Genomic DNA, 22,874 nt, shown 5'->3' with positions numbered 1-22,874 from the left:
CATCACAACCCTGATTTTCCCCCATTGTCACTTAATGGTTTTGCTACATATAGTATTCATAAAATAAACGTGCACATTTTATAAATTTCTATGAAACTTTAACACTGTTCATGTCATGTTTTTTCTTCCACTATTATTACTATCCATGCCGACACGATATATAATCTTGCACTCTAGCTCATTCACTTCAGCTCATCCAGCACTGCACTGTGTGACTGTTACAGCTAACTGTCCATTCTCCTTTTGATTCCTGTTTAGATTGTTTCCAATTCTCCACTTTTACAAGCTGCCATGAGTAGTCAGATGTTTATCTTCTTAAGGTATGTGACAACTGTTCAAGGGCAGAAACTTTCAGACTTCTTGATCAAAAAGAAGAGCCACAGTGAGAAATACACGGTACACTACAACCTAATTCGTGGTCTCTTTCAATTAAAATGGACATTTTACTGTATCTTCTCCTCTGCTATTTCTCTAAAGTCAGGGTCGTGAACCACTGGTGAACATGAAATCCATTTAGCTAATTCTGAAAAATATCTTTCTAAAAGAAAAAGAAAAAACAGACAAAAATTAAGAATAAAACTCAGAGAAAATAAGCCAGAATACAGTAGAAAACAGAGTACACTTTTTAAAAATTTTTAATTCAGTTTTTGTCACATGTAAAATACTACTTTCCACCAGGGTCTGTAAAAAACATATGAAAAGCCACTGCCTTAGGACATATGCCCAGGAGCAGAAAGGCTGCATAGAAGGACTCACACATATCCTTTACCAAATACGGTCAACCTGGTGACAGCAATTGTCATTCCCACCAGGGAAGTAGGAGTTCCTACTCTGCCCAACATTTGACATTATTTGGTCCCTCGAACTTTTGCCAAAAGGATGGGTGTTGACACAGAGGGTTGCTGAAGTTTTGCACTTTCCTGACTACTAAGAAGTTTGAGAATATTTTCATGTTTATTGACTTTTCAGGATTCTATTCCTTTGAATTACCTGCTCATATTCACCATCTTTTCCTTAATTCACAAGGTTTATTTACATATTCTGGATGATAATCTTTTTTAATCACACAAGCCACATATCCTCATCCAGCAAGTGACTTCCAATGGCTTTTTATATACTTAAGATTTTACTTTAATGTGAACATATTTAATCAGTATTTTAAATACTGTATTATGTATACACTGGGATCTTCTTTAAAATCCTTCCATTTGTTGTCATCTTTTAAAAGTCATTAAGTCTAAAGTTTTGCTTTTCATCCTTGTAACTTATTTTTGTATATGTTGTGAGGTAGGGCTCTTCCCCTCCCCAACAAAGATAACCAAGTATACCAGTACCATATATTGAAACTTCCCTAGCAATTACAATGCTACTTATTTTTCTAGGCTCTTTTCTTTTCTTCCCTTAATCTCTATCTTCCATTAATCTAAATACCATCACATCGTAACTACTAAAGCGAAAGAATTATCTTGGTATCTGATAAAGTGAATCCTCTTTCACCTCCTGGGATTTTAATTGGAATGACACCAAATATATAAATAAGTGGAGGAAAACTGACATGTTAATAATAGTGTCTTCCATTCATAAACACAAGTACATCTGCTTATAATTTGAATTATATGAGTATTAAAATTTTCTCCATTTAGGTCTCACACATGTTTATTTTGTCCTAGATATGTTGTGGCTTTTGTTGTCATTTTAAATAGTGACTTTTTAAATTTAAATTTTGTGTCTTGCTGGTATACAGAAATGCATGGTTTTTACATACGGTTTAAAAATCAACTTTATTGAGGCATAGTTTACACACAATAAAATGCACAAATGCTAAATGTATAGTTTGATGAGTTCTGACAAATGTATACACCAACATAACCACCATCCCAGAAAGTTTCCTTTTGTCCCTTTTCAGTCAATCTACCTTCCTCACCCCAGGCAGTTACTGATCTGACTTCTATCAAAGTAATTATATCCGTTCTAGAAACTCATATAATTGGAATCATGCCTTATGTACACTTGTCTGTTCTTTTTTTTAACCAACAATAGTTTATTCAAATTAAGTTCTCTTATACTAAGTTTTCTAAGAATGAGTACAGAATTTAATCATATGCTTTTTTTCCCCCTTCAACCATGAAGATTATCATATGGCTTTTCTCCTTTGATGTGTTCATTTCATTTATGAGTTTTCTAATGTTTAATCATCTTTACATTCCTGAGACACACCCTTATTAGTCATGGTATTTTTTAAGCAAATACTAACATTTTACCTAAAATTTCTATTCCAACGTCCATTAGTGAGATGTGGCCTACTCACCTCCCTTTGCATACTACACTTGTCTCACCCAGAGTATCAAGATTACAGCAGCCTAACAAAATAACTTTTTCTGTTATTTTCTATTAACATTTTGTATAAAACTGGAATTACTGATTCTTCATATGGCTTTGGATTTTATTTGAGAGCACACGCATGCGCACACAAGCAGGTAGAGGGACAGAGGAAGAAGGAGAAATAGACTCCCCACTGAGCAGGGAGCCCAAAGTGGAACTTGATCCCAGGACCCTGGAATCATGACCTGAGCTAAAGACAGACACTTAACTGACTGAGCCACCCAGGTGTCCCCCTTCATATGTTTTATACAACTTTCCCATCTGGGGTTTTCACTTGGGATTTGGGTTTTTGGTTTGGGATTTTTACTTAATCTTATTTTGCTATACAGAGATGTCTAACTTAAGTCTTTAAATTATAATCTTGTTAGTACCGCTGGGTGGCTCAGTTGGTTAAGCGTCTGTCTTCTGCTCAGGTCATGATCCCAGCGTCCTGGGATCAAGTCCCACATCTGGCTCCTTGCTCAGCAGGGAGCCTGCTTCTCCCTCTTCCTGCTGTTTCCACTGCCTGTGCTCGCTCTCTCTCTCTCTGACAAATACATAAAATCTTTAAAAAAAGAAAATTAAATAAATAATAATCTTGTCAAGTTTCTTATTCTTAAGCCAATTTTGATCATTTATTTTGCAAGAAACTGTGCATTCTATTTGTTTTCAAATTTAAAGGCAAAAAGCTCTTCACAGTGTTGTTGCTGTTTTTTTTTTTTAATCTCAATTTGTCTGTAGTTAGTTATATCCCTTTTTGATTTCTAATACATTTGTGCCCGTTTTTCCTCCTCTATCAATCTTGGCAAACGTAGTCTTTTCAACTTAGCACCTTTCATTTAGTTGATCTGATTATAACTTTTTTTTTCATTAATGTTTCTTAACTTTATTTCCTTCCTTTTTCTAACTCATTGCATTGTATAGTTAGCTCATTAATTTTTAGTTCTTTATTAACATGTCCTAACATCTCCTCATAAGTGGGATTAGTGTCCTTACAAAAGAGACCCTAGGGAATTCTCCTGCCTCCTTCCACCGTATGAGGTGACAGCAAAGTGACAGCTATCTATGAAGGAGGAAGCAGGTCCTCACCAGACTCCACATCTGCTGGCGCCTTGAACTTGGACTTCCCAGTCTCCAGAACTGTGAGAAATAAATTTCTGTTGTTCGTAAGTGCCCCAAGTCTATGGAATACTGTTACAGCAGCCCAAGATGGATTAAGACATAGTTTATGCCTAGCGTATATATATATTTTTTATTCCTTTACTTTGAAACTATGTCATCATACTTTTAAGTATGTCTATTAATAAAAAGCATTTAGTTGAGGGTTTTTTTTTTTTTAACGTTTCATTCTCTTTTAATCACCAAGCTCTACCTGAAATTATGTATTGGGTTTATGAAAATACTTCAGCTAATTTTCTATCATCTTATTTTGTGTTTTCTAATACCTAAGCATCTTCTTTGCTTTTTTCCTCCTCTTCTGCCTTCTGTTGGAATGATCAAATTTATTTCCACTTCCTCATCCTGATTTGAAGTTATACATTCTATTCTAATTCTTTCAGAGGGTTATGCTTACAATTTTTTTTAATGGAAAACTTTAATCAGTAGGTTGCAGGTGAAAACAGCCTATTAAAAACCATAATAAAATTAGAAAAAGAAAAAAGACAATTTCATGAGGACAGAGAGAAGAGTAAAAAAGAAAACAAGCAAAATTTTGGTAACTGGAAAATGAACAGATAAGCAGTCATTGTTGAACAGATCAGAGAACTAACTCTATGCGAGGTGTAGGGAAACATCTGATTTTCACAGCAGAATCCTCAAAGGGTTAAGTAAAAGACAGTACCAGTCACAGCAAACACTGAAGGTTGAGAGAAACAGGCAGGACTGGGTGAGAGAGATTTGAGAAACAATGACATCCTCAGACCTGCTCCCCCACTCTGTGTCACTGGGTACTTGTTCCTCTCCCTCTCCGAAAGATCAAATGTTTATTCTCAGCGGAGAGTAAAACAGTCTCACTGGACTAGGAGATGGTCTGGGGACCACTACGAAAAGAGAGGGAGTAAAGGAACAGGAGGAGTACATTGTATGCTAAATGCGGACTCCGAACCCCTTCCTCCAATGGGTTCTGGCTTCCAAAATACTAGCAGCCAGACCTTTACCCATTTAGTCAGATCAAGAGTCTTCTCTGGGGTACCTGACCAAACCCAGGAGGGAAGACGTACAGATACTAATACTGAGAGTTTACCAACAAACAGCCCACACAGATCACTCTACAATGAAACTGAAAGGAGACAAGACTCACCCACATGCTCAGTTTCTAAGCAACTTTTTGGACCCCTACCTCTGTAATCAAGGATGACTCTCATTGCCTAAGGGAAAAATGGCTAAAAACAGTAAAATGCAACTCAAGAAATCTGAGACCATACAGAGAAAAGAAAACATTGTAAAAATCATCAACACAGCTAGAGAAACAAGGGGAGAGAGAGCAACCCTGAAGCAAGAGCAGCTTGCTTTACAAGACACATTCAAAGAATAAAAGCAGAGTTCTTGGATAGCTTGATGGTTTTTGATAACAGAAGGGGGGGCATCAATAGAAGGGGTGGAAAGTAAGATAGAGGAAATCTTTCAGAAGGTAAAAAACAGTAGGATGGAAAATAGCAGAAAAAGTGAAGAAAACTGGAAGACCAATTCAGGAGGTCCAATATCCAAACAGGACTTCAAAAAGACATGAGATTGGGGGGGGGGGGGGGGGTTTCAAAGAAATCTAGAAATAACCCCTGAACTGAAAGATGGGAGTTTCCAGATCTAAAGGGCCGATCAAGGATCAAGACCTCAGGACAACAGCAGAAAACATACCCACATCCAGGCTGGTGGGGGTGAAACCTCAGAATGCTGAAGACAAAGGAAAAGCCTAAAGTCTCCTAGGAGAAAAGAGTAGGTTATTCAGAGAAGAAACCAGAAGCTCTGTTATCTCAAGAGTAACACTGAAAGTGAAGTCAATAGACCAACACCTTCATTAATTCTGGCGAAAAAAAATTACTTCCGACCTAGAATTCTATTACCCAACCAGGGCAGAATAAAGGTATTTTCAAGCACGTAACATCTCCAGATATTTACCCAACACATTCTCTCCCAAGGAAAGTCTTGGAAGGATATGTTTCATCAAAAGGAGGGAGAGCCAAAAGAATAAGAGATCTAATAAAGGAGAAAGTGAAGAACCCCATAAGAGGACCATGAAGGGGAATCCCAGGATGATGGCCATGTCCTAGGTGCAGAGGCAACCAGTGCAAATTAGAGCAGGTTCAAAAACAGAGAGCCAAGAATAACGTCAGGCTTCTCTCCAAAGTGCACAAACACCATAAAAGTCAATGGAAGCATGACTTTCATTGGTGAGACCCACAATGATCATGGTAAATGGTTAAGAGTAAACGAGACAGCGAAGAACTGCCTGATGTCTCTTTTAACCATCATCTTAGCAAGAGATTTCTGCTCCCACAGACTACAATGCAAAAGAAAAAAAAACCTACCTGGGAAGAGAAATTCTCATATATTCCTACATGTTTGTATCCACGAGGAATTTCTTTAGGCCAGTGCTGCCCAACAGAAACAGGATGCCATCCACACACACAACTGAAAATTTTCTACTAGCCACATTAAAAAGCTAGAGTAAAAATGTTAAATTAATCATTTAAATAATTAATTGATTTACCCCACTATATCCAAAATATTATTTCAATGTGCAATCAGCATAAAAAATTAAAATACATTCTATTTTTTGTACTGTTATAAATCTCTGTATTTTACACCTGGCAGGCCACCTCGTTCTGACTAGCTACATTTCAAGTATCCAACAGCCACATGTGGCGAGGGGCCACGTTAGAGCAGCTCTAGAAGAATACACAAGAAAGAAGCTCATTAACAGTGGTTCCATTTCTGGAAAGTGGACCTGGGTCTAAGGGAGACTTACTTTTCATTATTTACTATTTTGTTCTTTTGAATTTTGCACCATGTGCATGTACTACCCACTAAAAAAAGGGGGGGGGGATAAAGCACATTCCCTAAAATAAATATACAAATGTAGATATCCTTTAACCTACTTCTAGAAATCTACCTCATGCATGCATAGAATGATGAATAAACAAAGTTTACTTGTTGCAACACTGTTTTTAATACCACAAGACTGGAAATAACCTAAATGTCCGCCAATGGACGACCAGTTAAATATATTATAGGCACCCATATAAAAAATACGTAAAACCAAAGTAAAAAGGTACTTATTATGTCCTGATGTGGAATAATCTACAAGATGCACTGTTATGTAAAATACATGACCATGTGTACTAAAAGGTTACAGATGCACAGAGCTGCTCATATATGCACAGAGCTTCTGGAGCATTACACAAAAACCTAGTAATGCTACCAGCCTTTGGAAAGACAACTGGGTGGGGCAAGGAACAGGATGGCACAGACTTTTCACCATATATCCTTTTGTACCTTTTGAATTCTGAATGACAATAATGTATGACCTATTTTAAAAGCCCATCATTCTACATCTAGCTGGTATCTGCTTTTTATTTATCATGCTTGGCCCTCATGTGATATTTAAGTCCATCTATAAAGACTAGTGTTTTTCTAGTTCCTTCATAGAGAGGTCTGAGTCTTGTTTTTGCCAGAGGCCACAGATGTTTCAATGATATTGGAACAGTTTCTACACACACGCGCGTGCACACACACATTTAGCATATAGTTCCCTGAGTCTTGGCATTACAACTCCATCCCTAGCTACTGGATTCTTACCTCATAAATTCCCCCAGAGTCTGTTTTTCCTTAACACTGACTGATTTCCAAGTTTCTGGTATACCTGGGAACATTCTCTCCCTCTCCTTCTCCTCTCCTCTTCCCCTCCCTCTCTAGATCAACTATATACACCAGAGAAATGAAGCCCTTCATTTTATTCAATATTTGTAACAGGTCGAATGGGCCTAATCTGAGTCTGTTTCAGCAGGTCTGTGAGATTTTAAGAAACCAAGATAAAGAAAAGTATAGTCAATAATGTCAAATACTGAGAACAGTAGTATGATAACTGAAAAAGACTGCTAAACTTGGCTGTTCAGAATTCACTGGTGACTTCTGAAAGGGACGTAGGAAACAGAATATAAAAGATGGCAAAAAAACCATTTCACAAGGTTCAAGTCTAGAACAAAGGAAGTGATTAAATATAGAAAGCAAATGTAGGTTTCAAATATCTTCAAATTGCAAATACCAAATATTCCCCAAATACCTATATGAATTTTTATTTCAAATGAAAATCAAGTTAGATGTTTCAACATAAAACACTTGAAATATGATGGTACCATCTCAAAGAACACCTAAGGTCCTTCTAGAAATAGTATAAAATCACTGTTAGGTTTTTGACCATCCACATTCAAACATATACCACACAGGTAGGAAAAAAGCAAATTGCTAATGACGTGGATTTTTACAATGGTTTTAGTCAAAGAAATGAGGAGCACAGAAAGCATGAAAAAAATAAAAAAACATAAAAACTATTTGGAAAAAAAAAACAGATTTCTCAATTCTCACTACACTTTTTTTCAAAGTTGTAAGCTAGTAAGGAAAGATACTGCCACTGGAAACCCAACGTGGCCCCATGAGATGGAGAACGCTGGGTGCCTTTTAAACTAAAGCAAATAGAAAACATTTGTGTATTCAGTTTTATGGACTGTCAAAACGTAATGTGAGAGCTTGAATTTAACCCTGAAACTAGGTCATTTGTTCAGTGAAAGTCCACATTACATAGGGATTGCTGTGTGAAGAGACTGCCTGTTCTTGGAGTTCTATGCCTTTCACCCTGAATGAGTTGTATGGAATCTATAGGTCTATAGTCAGCCTGTAGACATAAAATTACATGCTGGTTTATCATTCCCAGATTATTAAAAAAAAAAAAAAAAAGGCATCCAATTATTAGGAGACCAGACAAGCTCAGGCCCAGACTCAACTCAGCATGAATACTCAGTACTGCAACTGCCCTTCAAACTCCCAGAGCCTGTCCTGACCTTCTGCTGAAGCAGCACGTACAGCCACGTCAAGTGGGTACAGTCCTCAGGCTGTGAAAGTGCAATCAACGCCAAGTCTAGAGTAGGGTTGTTCCACAGAACTTTCTATTAAATTAAATTTAACATTTATTTCCTCAGTTACTGTAGTCACAGTTTGAGCGCTAAATAGCCACATGTGGCTAGCGTCTACCCTGTCAGTTTGGGTCGACAGCCAAGGTTTTTCTCCACGATCTATTATTCGTCAGTGGAGCTCCAAAGGCTTCCTGGGGAAGGGGAAAACCAAGCAGGCAGGGCTTCAGCAACTGCCCATTCCCCTTACATTTTGAGATTCTGCAGAATGTTTTATTTTTATTTACTTATTTTTTGCAAAAGCCTTCTGGTTGTTGTGTGCATAGGGGGGTGTGTGTGTGTGCGCGCGCGCACGCATGCTTTCAGTCTGAAAACTATGGGTTTAGAGCAGAAATGACCAACGTACAAACCTCAGGCCAAAGCTGGACCCTCCTTATACTTAAAACATTTTATAAATAAAAGTTGAATTGGCCAGTTTACATGAACTACACCCTAACCACCTGTCTAGGAAGTAAAAGGTTGGTCTAAACATGGAAAATTTGCATTCACTGCCACAGATAGAACAGCTCTAGTCAACAAAAAAGTTTCCAGAGTTCATTCAAATCAAGGGAGAAAGCTCATAGGCCCAGCTCCCATTGTAGCATTTATCAGGAGTTTAGTCTGTGAACTTTGCAAATCGGATTCACCGCCCCACATTTTGTAATGAAGGATGGAATTAAGATAGAGCATTTCCTTCATATTTACAAAAGCTGAACCATTATCTTTATAGAATTGTTGGAAGAGCTGAAGCAGCATATGAAAATGTACTTCACTTTAAACACAGGCAAATTACAAGATCACAGATTTTCCATGTCACTTCCTCGGATCCAGTCTTTTCTGAATTCCAAGCCTCAAGGTACTGAACTTGATGGACTTCCAGTGGCGCCCCCCCATGATTATTCTTCCTTACTAACTGAATACATTAAGCCTGAAACTATGCCCTCCCCCTAAAAAGTTAGGAGTAGGGCACTAGATTTAAGGAAATGAAGGTTTTCAGATGCAAACTGAACGCATGGACTGAACAGACAGCAACTAAGGTCTACACTCACTTTCCATTGCTTTTGTCTTCAGGCCAAAGTAATTCCAGATTTTGAAAAAGTAGAGAACGACCCACAGGAGAATTAGTGACCATTTCATAGTAAACTCACAAATTTTAGTGGGATTAAATCACTGACTTTAGGATTTCTGTTTTCTTACAAGCACAAACTGAAGACAGATCTAAATTACCAGGCACGGTTCCACCGCTGCGGCTCAGACGCATGAAGAGGAACGCGTCCACTCTAGAATGTTAGGCAAGTATGTAAATCACTGAATTACCCTAATGTTTCTGGCTATCTGGCCAAATCAGAGGCAGTGTCTAAATTCAACTAGCTTGGCAAACTTACATTCTCCCCACATGAAATTACTGAAATTGAAGCTGAGAGCTATTCTTGACATGTCTATCTAGAATCAGCACTGAAACATGTCCTAATTGAATGTATTACAATTATAACAATCCGGAGCAATGATCAAAATTGATCAAAGACAAGCAATAAGCCTCAAACTGCATTTTTAAATGAGTAAGACTGAACTACTTTTGTACTACTGGTAAAAAAAAAAAAAATCTTTAAAAAATAGCTAAGGCCATGTATTACAAGGTCACCAATTAGCATTTAATAGAGTAGATGATTTAGAAAGTAACTCAGAGGTAGGAAGGCGAATAATTCCCCCAAAAATTATTAAGGCTAATACCGGGTCAAAGTCACACATAAGAGGTAAGAAGCCCTCAACAGACTAGCAAACTGTCCACACTTGTTCCGTCCTTGAAATCTCTAGCACACTCTGTTTTAAAGCTGGAGTGAACCGTTTTACATGACACCTCTGCAGACTGACAAAGAATGACTTACTCTGAAGAAAAGGGGTGGCATGGGGTGCTACACTACTTAGATCACCTTTCTTTACTACTGGCCTAACATGAAAGGCTTCTCAGTCTGGAATCATGGTGCTGCTCTAAATGGCAAAACAAATGAAAACATGTTGGTCATAGTAGGTACTGTGTTAAGTACTAAAAGTGTTAAGTTAACTAAAAGCATGTTGGTCATAGAAGGTACTGTGGATCTTTCATGAAATAAGTCATTTGATATAGCACAACATTCTACCCCTTTAGGAACATTTGTTAGTCATCCTGAATGACAATCTACAGTATATTATGTAGATTACTGCACTCTTAGAAAGATTTTCCCAAACACGGTTTAAGTTAATTGATAAACATTCATTACTATGCTTTTAGGTCTAGTCCTGCACTGAATGGTCCCAGATATGCTAGTTAGGCTCTGAATATTTGTCTTGTGTCTTGTAGATTATCTCTGTTATCCTCACCAGGCTGTTATCTGTTTTTTCTTACATCAGACAGTAGGCTAACCGTTCCCCATCCTCCTACCCCCCCCACCCCCCCACCCCCGCTACACTCCCCTTAACCTCCCACATTACCCACATTACCTACTTCTTTCTAATCTACTGTGGGCTTAGAAGCTAGATAACTTTGTTAGAAACATCTGAAATATACGCCAACAGGTTCTGATGAAGGGTGTCAATGGCTCTCCTGTGACTAGAACTTTAGGTGTGGACTTCAGACAGTTTACAGCTATCCCAGGCCTTTTTGGCTTACTGTCTGTTTCTCAAACACATTTTATAATAGGTCAAGAATAAGAGGGTAGGCAAATCAGCTGGATTAGAAAGAAAACAACTGAAAGGCAGGAGAAGAGAGCAAGAGATCATCTGGGAAGACCCTAGGTCTGAGGCAATGTCCTAGGTATTTCAATCACAATCATTTAATCCTTGTAATAACGGGAAGAGGCAGATGTCATTACCTCTGTTTTCGGTCAGAAAACCAAGGCTCACAAGTTAAGCAATTTGACCAACACAGTGACTGAGAAACCAACCATTAGCCTAGGTCCCTCTGACTCCACAACCCATGGCCGTTCCACTGCAGGAGATTGTAGCCCATTCCTTACTCTCGATGTAGCTCAGTGTCTTTGCACTTTATTTCCAATTCTTTCACTGGAACCTGTCTAATGCAGATATGTTTTCTTTCTCCAGCCAGTTTCTAGAACTAAAAGGCAACGGATAATCAAACTAAGGTCTAATTAAGCTTAGCGCTACATGTGTTCATCTGTTCAGCAACAAGTATGTTTCTGAAACACTGGCCATATCCTCAGTTTGTATACATTGTGCAACAATGGTGACAAGTCCCCCCCACCACCAAATACAGACTCTTGCCAGTGACACTATGACTTAACACTTGACATCTTCCCATCTGCATTTGACAGAAAGCAATGCAAGCATACTTTAGGAACTGACTCAGTAACGCGTCACAAGCTCCCTCAATTTGTACAATAACATGATTTTCTTACTCTAAAGACTGGAGGACAGGCAGGAGATAGGAGGAGTTTCCACTTTTCGAATTCTATTAAAGAACAGGGTTATACTTGTTTCTTGTTAGATCCTTTATCGCTGAGTCCAGGGCCTGACACACAGCACAGGCTATTTTATTTGTTGAATAAATAAATGCTACTTGTTCAATAAATACAAATTATTTTGTTGAATAAATGTATAACCTCTCCTGAATTGCTTGTGAAATCTTTGGATTTCTCTTTTCTGACATATCCTTGCAATATTTGGTGGAAAACAGCTTTCATCTGACAAAAACTAAAAGCTTAAAAACGGTTCCTCTCCTCTTACCAGAAGACAAGGTATCTAAGAGACATGCCCCTCTCCACCCTCTAAAAATGACTCTTGTCCCAAGAAAATGAATAAGCCCCCATCTGCCAGACTACACTAAATACAGCTTTTATATGCATTACAAAAACACCTGAATAAAAAGCTGCTACAAAACCAGGCCTTTGGAGTCCTAAAGCACAAAGCCAACAGAATAAAAACCAAACTAGAATAAAGAGAGCTTTCAGACATTTATAAAAGCCAAAACTGAAAATATTTGCTAAATGTAAAATTTTAAGGGGTCTTTGATCAGCAGGTGATGCAGCTCAACTGTTTTTCACTCACATATCTCCCCTCAACGTGAAGTAACAAGATTATAGCAATAGGATTCTAATATTTACAATATGAAAATGAAAAGGGGACCTTTTGCCATCCTGAAGTAGAAACCACCTTTGTTCCTATTAAAGAGAATGACTGCTGAAATGGACAAAACCATCCCCAAATTCCTACTTAGTTAAAACACATACCAGGCCTCACAAGCCACAAACAACAGGAAATTACCCTGCATGGTTTCTTACAAGACTGTTATTACATGAACTTTACAGACTGTGTAGAGATTTGATCACTTACAACTAGGCACAGGTAACTTACAACCATGAAACACCAAACTTTTGCTGACACCTACAGTGTGAAATCACTTTAGAAGGCATAGCTACAAAGACAAAAAGTGAAGCTCTAAGAGCCATTTCTTCCCAAACAAGCCCAGGAATGGATGTTTCCAATCACATTAATAAAAATTTGCCAATGAACTACTTTAAATTCAATTTTAACATTAAGAAAACTAAGTGGGCACTTCGACTCAAAATATTCTTATTTACTACCACAACTAACTTTATGGCAAAAATCAAGGAACTTTAAAAATAAAATCAGTGTTACTTTCTGAATTTAATATAAATGCTAAATGATCTTCTGATTGAGAAAAATTCCACCAATATGGCTTTTTAAGGCAAACGAAAAAAATCCTCAAACTAAGATACATTTATGAAATCCATTTTACATTATTTCTCCCATCTGTGTTACATTTGCTTCACTTATCTCTTTATTTACATTAAAACTCCTCAAACTTCATTTAACTATTTAACTTACACTTCTATCTAAGGAAAACTTTTTAAAGGAGGTCAAAACTAGAATAACAAATGTATTTTCACAGTAACACAAATTTATTATCTTACTCGGCTCAGAGAAAAACATCCTTACATCAGAAGTACAGTACGGTTCAATTCATATAAAATCAGAAGAGAGCAAATGAAAAGAAAATAAGATTACAGAGTTATTAAGAATTCTATAAATTAATTCAAATTTCTGAGAGCATTCTGAAAGATGGAATTACTCCAAGTAGGTCTGCGTGACCATTTATTTATTCATTAACAGTTACTTTACGTGTGTCACTTTAGAAGTCTAAAAATTTAGGACACTCCAAACTGTAACAAACAAGACACGATTTTGATGGAAAATGCTACATTCGAACTCGTTTTACCTGGAGATGCTTTTTTAAATAAAGGTTTAATTGACAACAAACCGGTAGTATTTAGCTTTTAAGGGGTCAAGAGGAAGGAACAACAAAACCAACCTAGGTATTGTTTTTCTTTTGTTTAGGATCAAAAGGAAACCATAACCACGGAAAGGTTAGTAAGTAAAAGGCCAAAGTACCCAACCACAAGGACGGTATCCCTCAAGAGAGAACAAAACAATTAAAGTTGCAAATCTGTAAACCAAGTTTGAAATACGTGAAATCAATTAGCGTGCTTTCTAAAGGCGTGTGATAAAAACTAATAGGCTCCACTCACAGAGCAACTTTCACAAGTGAGTGCAGAAGGATCTCCACAGAGTATCAGCCGTGTGCGTGCTTGTGTGAGAGTACACACAAGCAATTCAGACCCCGGGACTAGAATGGTTAACAAAGGTTACAGGACAAAAAAAAAAAAAAAAAAAAAAGTGGAAGCAAAGTATCGCACGCTCCTGACACGGCTTGCCGACAACTCCCGAAACAAGAGCTCGGTCCCTCCGGCTTTGAAAATCAGAACCACAAACTACTACGCGTGTTCGCGGCGGAGGGGACGGGCCACGGCCGGCCCCCCGGCTCCGGGCCGGGCAGCTCGAGCGCCGACCCCTTCCCCTCCGGCCCGCCTGGCCCCACGCCCCCGCGCCCCGACCCCGCCACACCCCGGCCCCCGGCCCCCGTGGCCATGTGACGCGGCGAGCCTCGCCGACCCGAGCCCGACGCAAACACACCCCTAGCACCGAGGGCCCGCCGGGCGCTGCCGCTTTACCTGCACCGAAGCTCCGGGTCCCGCCCCGTCAGAGCCGGGGGTCCGGGACCTTTTGTTCCTTCCTCTTCCGAATGGGATGAGGGGCTGGGAGGGGAGAGGGGAAGGGGCGATTGGAGGCGGAACTGAAAACACTCTCGCGGCCGCCCGGCCCGCCCCGCCCCGCCCCCCAGCCACTGCCCGGCCCGCGGCCCCGCGCGCGGGGAGGGGGCGCGGGCTCGGCCACCGCCCGCGGGAGGGAGGGGGTGGGGACGCGCGTCCCGCCGCCGCCGCCGCCCCTCCTCCCCTCAGGCGCGCGCCCGCCCGCATCCCCCACCCCCCCGGGCCGCCTGGACGGCCGAGCCCTCCCCCGCCGCACCCGCCGGACCACCTCCGCTTCCGCCCTGCGCCCTCCGCCCTCCGCCGCCGGCCGCAGCGGCGCGGCGCACCCACCTCCAGGCGGCTCGCTCGGCGCTCGCTGGCTGCTGGCTGGGAGCTGCTCCGCCGCCGCCGCGGCCGCGCGGTAGACCCGCCTCCCACCCCGGGCCGCGAGCCCCGCCGATTCGCCGGCGCAGCCCCGGGGCTGGCACCCTGCCGCCCGCTGATTGGCGCCCCCGGCCGCCCGTTAGGGCGCGAGGCACGCCGGCCGAGCGCAGCGCTCGGCGCGCACGGAAGACGGGGCGAGCGGAGGAGGGAAGGAAGGAGGCCGAGCGCCCGGGAAGGGCCGGGGCGCGAGCGGGGCTCGGAGAGTCGCGGGCCACTACCTCCCCACCTCCTTTCCCTCCGGCCGCCCCGCCCTCCCGGCCGGACCGGCGGCGCACGCAGCCAATGAGCGCGCGCGGTGCTCGGGGTGTGAGCCGCGCGTCGGGGGCCTCGAATCGGAAGGGAGACGTCGCTCGCTGATTGGTCCCGCCTCCCCCGTAGAGCGTGAGGCGAGGCGCGGCCGGGCGGGCGGGCTGCCGGGCGGCCGAGGACGAGGCGGGGTGGGACGCCCACGGTTTCGGTTGACTACGTCTCGGGCGCGCTCCCACAAGAGGCTCTGGGAAGGAAAGGGATGGGGGCAGGCGAGGGGACGGCGTGTAACCTGCCGAGCTGCCGACCACCCGTCCCTCTTCGGTTCGGTCCGGGGCCCCCTCCCCGGTCTCCTGCCAGCGCCATTGGGTGGGGCCTGTGGGGCCGCCGCCTAGTCCACCTTCCGTACTCAAGCCGGGAGTGGACACGTGCTCGGCCTTGGGGGAGGCCCGAGGGCCGCCTCGAAGACGGCACGAGCTGGGGCAGAAGAGGGATCCGCAGAAGCCGGGAGACGCGACCCACCCTGGGCCCGCCCAGAGGCGAATGAGTGGGCGGGGTCCGAGATGTAAATAAGCCCAAGCGGGGATCTTTTATGGGTATTATTAGGAGCAGCGTAGGGGATGCCAGGTATTTTTGAAGAACCGGAATGTTGGTTTTGTCTTCGTTAAAAATTGTGCTAATAATGCATGTTCTGAAAGGTCCTTGTGAAGTCTAAAGGATAAGCGCCTAGCACTATACTCCCTAATTGCTGGGTTGTCTTCCCTTCCTCTAAGTTTCTCCAGTGTTTGGGTGATATTCTTAGGCCGCAACCTCGCACATCTGCGATACAAGGCCCTAAGCTGCTGGCTGCCCAGAGCTGGTGGATGGGTATCCACACTCCGGTAATCTTGTCGCTTTTACCCTACGGACACTCAAGCCTCTGCCGGAAACGTTGAACCCAACTAATCACATAAAGTATTTATTAAGCACCTACTATGTTTGGCAGCGAGCACCGTAGAACTACAGTTGAAAAGAATCTGAGGTCTTAACACAGGTAGTTGGTGCCAGAGACAAGACTAGAAAACTGTTTTCTTGGCTCCCTGGCCAGCATTCATTCTCATCAATCCTTACTTCGTGGGTTCAGTTGGGAACTCAAGATAAACAAGGAAAGTGGCGCAGTGCAAATCTGTTTACTAACGGTTAATACCAGATGACCAAACAGCAAGACTTCTTGAAGCGTACTCTCTCTTTTCAGAAACGAAACCTTCCTCAAGAGAGCACCTAAAAGTGCACCTGGAGAGATATATGGCCATTCTCGGTGTCTCACAGCTTTACCAGACTTTCAAAATCTTCATTTCTACCATCTCTCTCCTCAAATATGGAAGCCCTGGGGTTAAGCGGATTGTAGTTTTGAATGCTGCTCTGTTCCAAATCTGTGAGCTTTGACAAGTGGAACTCACCTGCAATGATGGCTGTTTAAATATAGTTCTGTGGTGATTAAATAAAATAATAAACATGAACATGAATAGCATAGGGCTTTGAAGTTAAAAGAAAGTCAATAATCGTTATCATTTCTTCCCTTCTGTTGCTCTCATGGGTTTATGCTAAGGTGAACCTACTCAGCAGAAATCCTTCCTTCAGAAGTTTACGTCTGCTGTGGTTTCTTCCATTGGCAGGTTACAGTCAGCTATATTCACCCCTTTGAAAAAATAGCTTCTGAAGGAGACCCGGGAAGCCAATTGGTGGAGCTGTTCCACCTCCTAAGATTTCTGTTTCCACTTCCTAGAGACACGAGGGAGGATAGTCTAGGGCAAAGGCTGTTCAATTTAGAAATAAGAGGGCTGTTTTTGGTTTTTAGTCCTTCTTCCTGCAGACACAAGCCAACAGTTTTAATATGAAATTGCTTATAAAAAGCTACCCCGGATCACACAAACATTTTCTCCTTTATGACCAGGATGTGATTTCAGTGTCGGCGTGGGTAAGTAGGAGTAGAAACAAAAGCAAGACTGGCTGGAATTCCTGAAGAATTCTCGCCCAATATGGGAGTTAGGTGATTCGGGGTACATTAATTCAATGGATAATATGCTTAAGGTCTACGTTAGAGCATTTCTCCAAAGTGTCAGAATTTGGGTTCCTAAATCTTCCGTTTAGGAAGCTTTCCAGAATCTTGGGTTGAGGAAAGGGGAGGAGGGGGCAGCCTGATTATAATGATGTCCCCAAAGGGCTTAGAAATGGGAGCATGCCTACTGCCCCCATCTGCTAGAAATGCATCTAAACCAAAGTGGGTCAAGACAGAAACTAAAGGCAGATGGAGCAGAGATTGCTGTGGCGACAATCAACTTGGAAATCCACTGGGGTACCTCAAGATAGACCTAGACAGACAGGTCCCTGTTCCATAAATTATATCGAGTGGGTCTTATTTTTATGTGGATAGACAATAAGTATAACCCTTCATTACGCATGACCTTTCAAAATCAAAACAAAATCAATTCAGAATCAATTTAAAAGAAGTTAAATGTACTAGAAAGACATATAGGAAAAACAGTAATGGTGGTTGCTCTTGGAAAGAGATCCAAGCAGTCATAAGTGGAAAACTTAAAATTCATCATTAATTCCTCTGCAGTTTGAATTTGTAGAAAATATATCCTTGTACTGATTTTTCAAAAGATATAACTCCTATTCCATCTCCTCTCTGATAGATCTATAAAGCCCTTCCTGGTTCCCCAGCCCAGAGGATTTATCACTCACCTATGACTTTTCTATCATGGTCGCAATGACTTACATACTATGACTTCGCTTTGATTAAAGTCGTGATCTGTTAGTTTAGTCTTGAGCAGTTTTTTAACTTCTCATGGGTATGTTTTGTCTCCCCGTTTAGATTGTAAATTCCTGAAGGACAAGGACAGCATCTTGTTCCCAGTTGTCTTCCCACACTCTAAGATAAAGAATACTAAGTAATTGTAGAAAGGTGCAATACAGCATCAGGATAGCAGAAACATGCTCTGCAGGTCAGGGGTCTGCAGGTGTTCTGCACAGCTTTGCCCCATCCATTCAGTTGTCCTCCATACAACTGTTGAGTATCTTGTCAGCATCTAGGCTCTGTATTGTCTTATCCTGATGGAACCAAATTGCAGTGAGCATTAGTACACCTTAAAGAAAGATCCAGTTATTTACAACTAAAAGGATACCGATTAAATGAGATACCCTAAGTAAAAATTGTAAAGAATAGATGTGTGGGGTTATTTTTGTTGCAAATGATAAGGAAGAAATCCAACACCAGCTGGATTTTTATCTCAATATAATGAAATGTCATGTTTTAAACGAACTTATGTTGAAAATGTGCCTACCTACCTCTACGCACGCGCGCAGTCCATATTGACATGCTAGTTTTTATTAAAAATAAAAAAAAATTTAATATCTGATGGGGAAATGCTGGAGACAAGAATAAAATATGTACAAGAACAAAGAATTAAATTTGACATCTAGCTGGTATCTGTGATGTGCCTATGATAAAAGCATGTTGGAAAACTCTCATTTCATGGCCAGAATCTCTCAAGAAGACATACATGTAGGATTTTTGAGATTTAAAGAGAGAAAGGAATTGAAAAGTTGGCTCTGGTTGAGAAAAACATATGTAGTGAAAACTAAAGTTATATATCTCATCATTCTCCAGGCATCTGATAATTAATACTAGATTTCTTATCTATACATTTAAAAGCACAAATAGTCATTGGATCAATTGATTATTGGGATAGCTAATCCAATGATTGCTGAAATATTACTTGGTAAATTAAAATACAATTTTAACGCAATGAGCGCACCCGTAAGGCATTTAAATATTATTTGAGATCTGCATATTTGGGGAAAAAACTAGACAAAGGCCCACGTCTAAACGCTGAAAGAACAATGTACGAATTATTTAAAGTTCTATTGTAAAGAGGGATAATTTGGTAGTCATATGTCAACAATGGGGCCTTATGCCTTGATTATAATTGTCTGTGTGTGACAATATTGACTGAGCCAGGCTGCTGCTAGGCAGGATTAGTGTATGAAGGTATAATGCTCTTGGAAAATTTCAAGCATGTTAGCATAATTGCTTTGATGAAGAATGAAGAGCTTATTTAACATAACTGACTAGAGTAGACAATAGATGCATAATCAGTGTCCTAATGATTGAATTAATGAGCCCCAGTTGTTTGTCCTTACTGTAAACAGTCCTCAGCTATGAAAAAGACATTTTGCTGAAGGAGTCTGACAATTATGTTAGCTAATGAGTGGCCAGAATATCATTAATGGTGGGGGAGAACCAACTACTCTTGGGTCCTAAAGATGTCAATGGTGGATTTCAAGGAGTAAATTATTTGGCTACGTAGAAGTTTCATAACAGCTCCTCCTTGCCTTCATACAATCATGGAGCCTGAGGAATGCTGTCATGCTGAGATAAAGAATCCAAGGCCCAAGCTTCTTCAAAGCCCTATGGCCACTTAGTGCCAGAAATTATACATGGCGTCTACCTTTCCGGCTCTGACACCCCACTCATTCTTCTCCCTGTCCCTGGTCTGCACCCTCACCCATGCCTTTGCTAGTCTCTTCAGCCTTCCTGCTCCCATTACCTTCTATGCACATATCCTGACCAACTATTTCACAGTGAAAATAGGGACAAATTTCCTGTCCACACCTAAACCCTTAGCACTAGACAATATGTCTGTCTCCAGATTTATGCTTCCCGCCACATCCTGCTCCTCCTTCTGGAAAAGGCTTTCCAGCTACCTATTCTCTGTTCCCTTGACCACCTACTCTAGGTTAGCACACCACCCCCCTGCAAACATGTGCACCTGGAATTACGTCCATTTATTTCTGTACTGATTTATCCTTTGTCCCTTCTTCCCACTAAATGTAAGCTCTATAAGAGCAGGAAACATGTCTGTTCTGCTCCCCACAGTATCCCTACTCAAGTATGTCTATTTTGTTCACCGTATTACCCCTAATGTAAGCATACATGGAGGCACTCAATAAATATTTTTGAATAGATGGATAATTTTCACTCAAGTTCACTCAACTGAGCATGTGCAAACAGAAGTCATCATCTCCTTCTGTCTTCCTCTCTGAGTATGTTTTAGTCCAGTTTCCTGGAAAACAGAGCTTGATGCAAGGATGCTGCTGTTTTATTCAGGAGACATTATCCCAGGGCAGTGACCAGAAGAGAAAAAACAAGGAAGAATGGGAGCCATGTGTAACGATGCATTGCTGTGCTAAACACTGTTTCATGCTACACCTTGAAAAGATACAACCAGTCTCTTGACAGGTGCAACCACTTGGCCATACAGGACATCTCCAGACAGACAACAAGGAAAAGTCATGTCTTGGAGACATCTGAGAAAGGGAGGAATTTTATCTTCATGTCTCCTGTCTCCTGTTGGTCGAAGCTTGTCCCACAGGGAGCTCGCTTTCCCATACTTCCCACTGTGTTATCCATATTCTTTGATAGCCCCTCGGAAAGCCAGGTGCCCTGCCCTAGAGTCCAGGAGTGGTGTGAGGAGACTGTGGGTATGTGGCTGGTTGGTCTCAGTCAAACCACCAGGGACTTAACTAAGTCACTCATGGTGGCAACTGAGACAGAGAAGAGGCCCAGAAGAATCTGTGAACAGAACCTGATATAGAGTAAAGGTAGGACCAGGTCTTTTTACTCACTGCATCATACCCAGCACCTCCCACACTTACTGCTGATTAAATTTTGGTTGAATGAATGGATGCATGTATAAATGGCATCACCATCTACTGACTTATTTCAATGGAAACTTTGGCATCATTGTGACTGTCCTCCTCGCTTAATTCCTATATATCAAAAAAGGAGACAAAATTCCTCTTGGCTCTACTTCCTTAACATATCTCAGATCAATGTGTCGTCTCCACGCTCACTGTCTTGATTCAGACTTCATCACCTCTCGTTGGAATTATTGCTATAGCTCCTTAACCGGTCTTCCTGTCTCTAGTCTTCCTCGCTTCCAGTTCATTCTCCTCCCTGCTGCCAGAATTTGCTTTCTTTATAGCACATTTTCCAAATGCAAATCTGATAATGTCATTATCTTGATTAAATTGATCGTTTTCCCTTTTTTTAACGATAGAATCAAGATCCTTCGTGATCTGTGGTAGGCTAGTCCCTTGAGCTTTACACTCCACCACTCCCTACCTTGTTTCTTGTACCTCAGCCAGACTGAATTCCCAGCAGGACGCCAGGCCGTCTCACTCCTCAGTGCCTACGCTGTGCTCTTGGTTCTGCTTGGAATACATCTGTGCCTGATGAGCCTCTACTCATACTTCAACACTGTTTCCCCGAAGCCCCATTCAGCCATGGCTGCTTCTGTCCATCCCGCGACCCACCCACCTGGTATTCATTGTAACAGACTTAAGAGAAAGGGCACTTGTGAAAGGATGTTGGCCGACTGACGCAGTGGCCGAGAAGGCCGCAGAAGCAGGCCAGACAATAAGCAGGAACAAGGAAGTCTGGGCAGCAGCTGGGGTCACAGCCAAGATTACAGCACCACATGTTGAGGGAGGTGACCAATGCTGCCACCACCATTCAACACGGGATCCCTCAGCTCACACTTCCAGGTCGGTGGCACTGGACTCTGGCACCACCTACCACCAGCACTACGAGCGCCAATGCTCCTGGAACAAGATGTTGCTAGAATGCCTGTTCTTGCCATCAGAATGGATTCTGCACCAGCCCTGCTTTGCATTACGAGAGCTCCCCTCTTTGAAGCCTGGGGCAGATCCATTAGGTTTACTAAGCTTACCATATGTTTCTTGCTCTAGTTACAGGCAGGGCTGGGCAAGCAAGGAGCTGACATTTTTTTTACTTCCCTATTGTCATTGGGATCTGCTTCGGCCTAGTAATCATTAGATCACCCCAAACAAAGAAAAGTGGGTCAGATGCCAGGGAGTCCCCAAATGGCATTTGTTCACCATGTTCTCAAATTCACTCAACAAGTAAATGGTGCATCTGTCTGCTGTGCCAGTGTCTCTCCGAGGCAGTAGGGATGCAAAAATGAATAAGGTGACCACTTCACACCCACAAGGACACCTGTGGTCCAAAAGACAAAAAACGAGCACTGGCAAAGAGGTAGAGAAATTATGGGAGGAATGTAAAATGGGGCAGTAACTGTGGAGAACAATCTGGTAGTTCTTCAAAAGATTAAACAGAGTAAGCCTATGACCCAGCAATTCCACTCCTAGATAAACAACATAGGAGAGAGATGGCAACATATATCCCAATGGATACAACACTGTCCACAAACGTTCACAGCAGCTTTATTCTTGAAAGCCAAATAGTGAAAGCAACACAATGTCCATCAACTGATAAATAGACAAACTGCGGCATGTCCATACAAGGGGATATTATTCAGCCATGAAAAAGAATGAAGTTCTGGGGGCGCCTAGCTGGCTCAGTCAGTAGAGCATAGGATTCTTAATCTCAGGGTTGTGAGTCTGAGCCCCATGTTGCATGGAGAGATAACTTAAAAATCTTTTTTAAAAAAATGAAGTTCTCAGACAAGCTACCACAGAGATGACTCTTGAA

The 22,874-nt window shown here is 41.8% G+C and overlaps 1 protein-coding gene across 9 annotated transcripts in view; it reads right to left on the bottom strand.

The window, feature by feature from the left end:
- The window catches only part of SMAD2 (SMAD family member 2), an 84,391-nt gene extending 69,083 nt beyond the window's left edge, over positions 1–15,308 (bottom strand). Inside the window, exons 1-2 of one of the 9 annotated variants that reach the window (XM_057313108.1) lie at positions 14,978–15,308; positions 14,549–14,632 (exon numbers count right to left, since the gene is read on the bottom strand). The gene's annotated coding sequence lies outside the window, so the exon portion shown is untranslated. The remainder of the gene's footprint in view (positions 1–14,548; positions 14,633–14,977) is intronic. The other 8 variants (XM_057313107.1, XM_057313105.1, XM_044382988.3 and 5 more) reach the window with 8 other exon arrangements.
- Positions 15,309–22,874: the final 7,566 nt, after the last annotated feature.

The sequence above is a fragment of the Ursus arctos genome, unplaced genomic scaffold (assembly GCF_023065955.2).
Source record: "Ursus arctos isolate Adak ecotype North America unplaced genomic scaffold, UrsArc2.0 scaffold_17, whole genome shotgun sequence".
Taxonomy (NCBI): domain Eukaryota; kingdom Metazoa; phylum Chordata; class Mammalia; order Carnivora; family Ursidae; genus Ursus; species Ursus arctos.
This window is presented reverse-complemented; position numbering and strand designations above follow the sequence as displayed.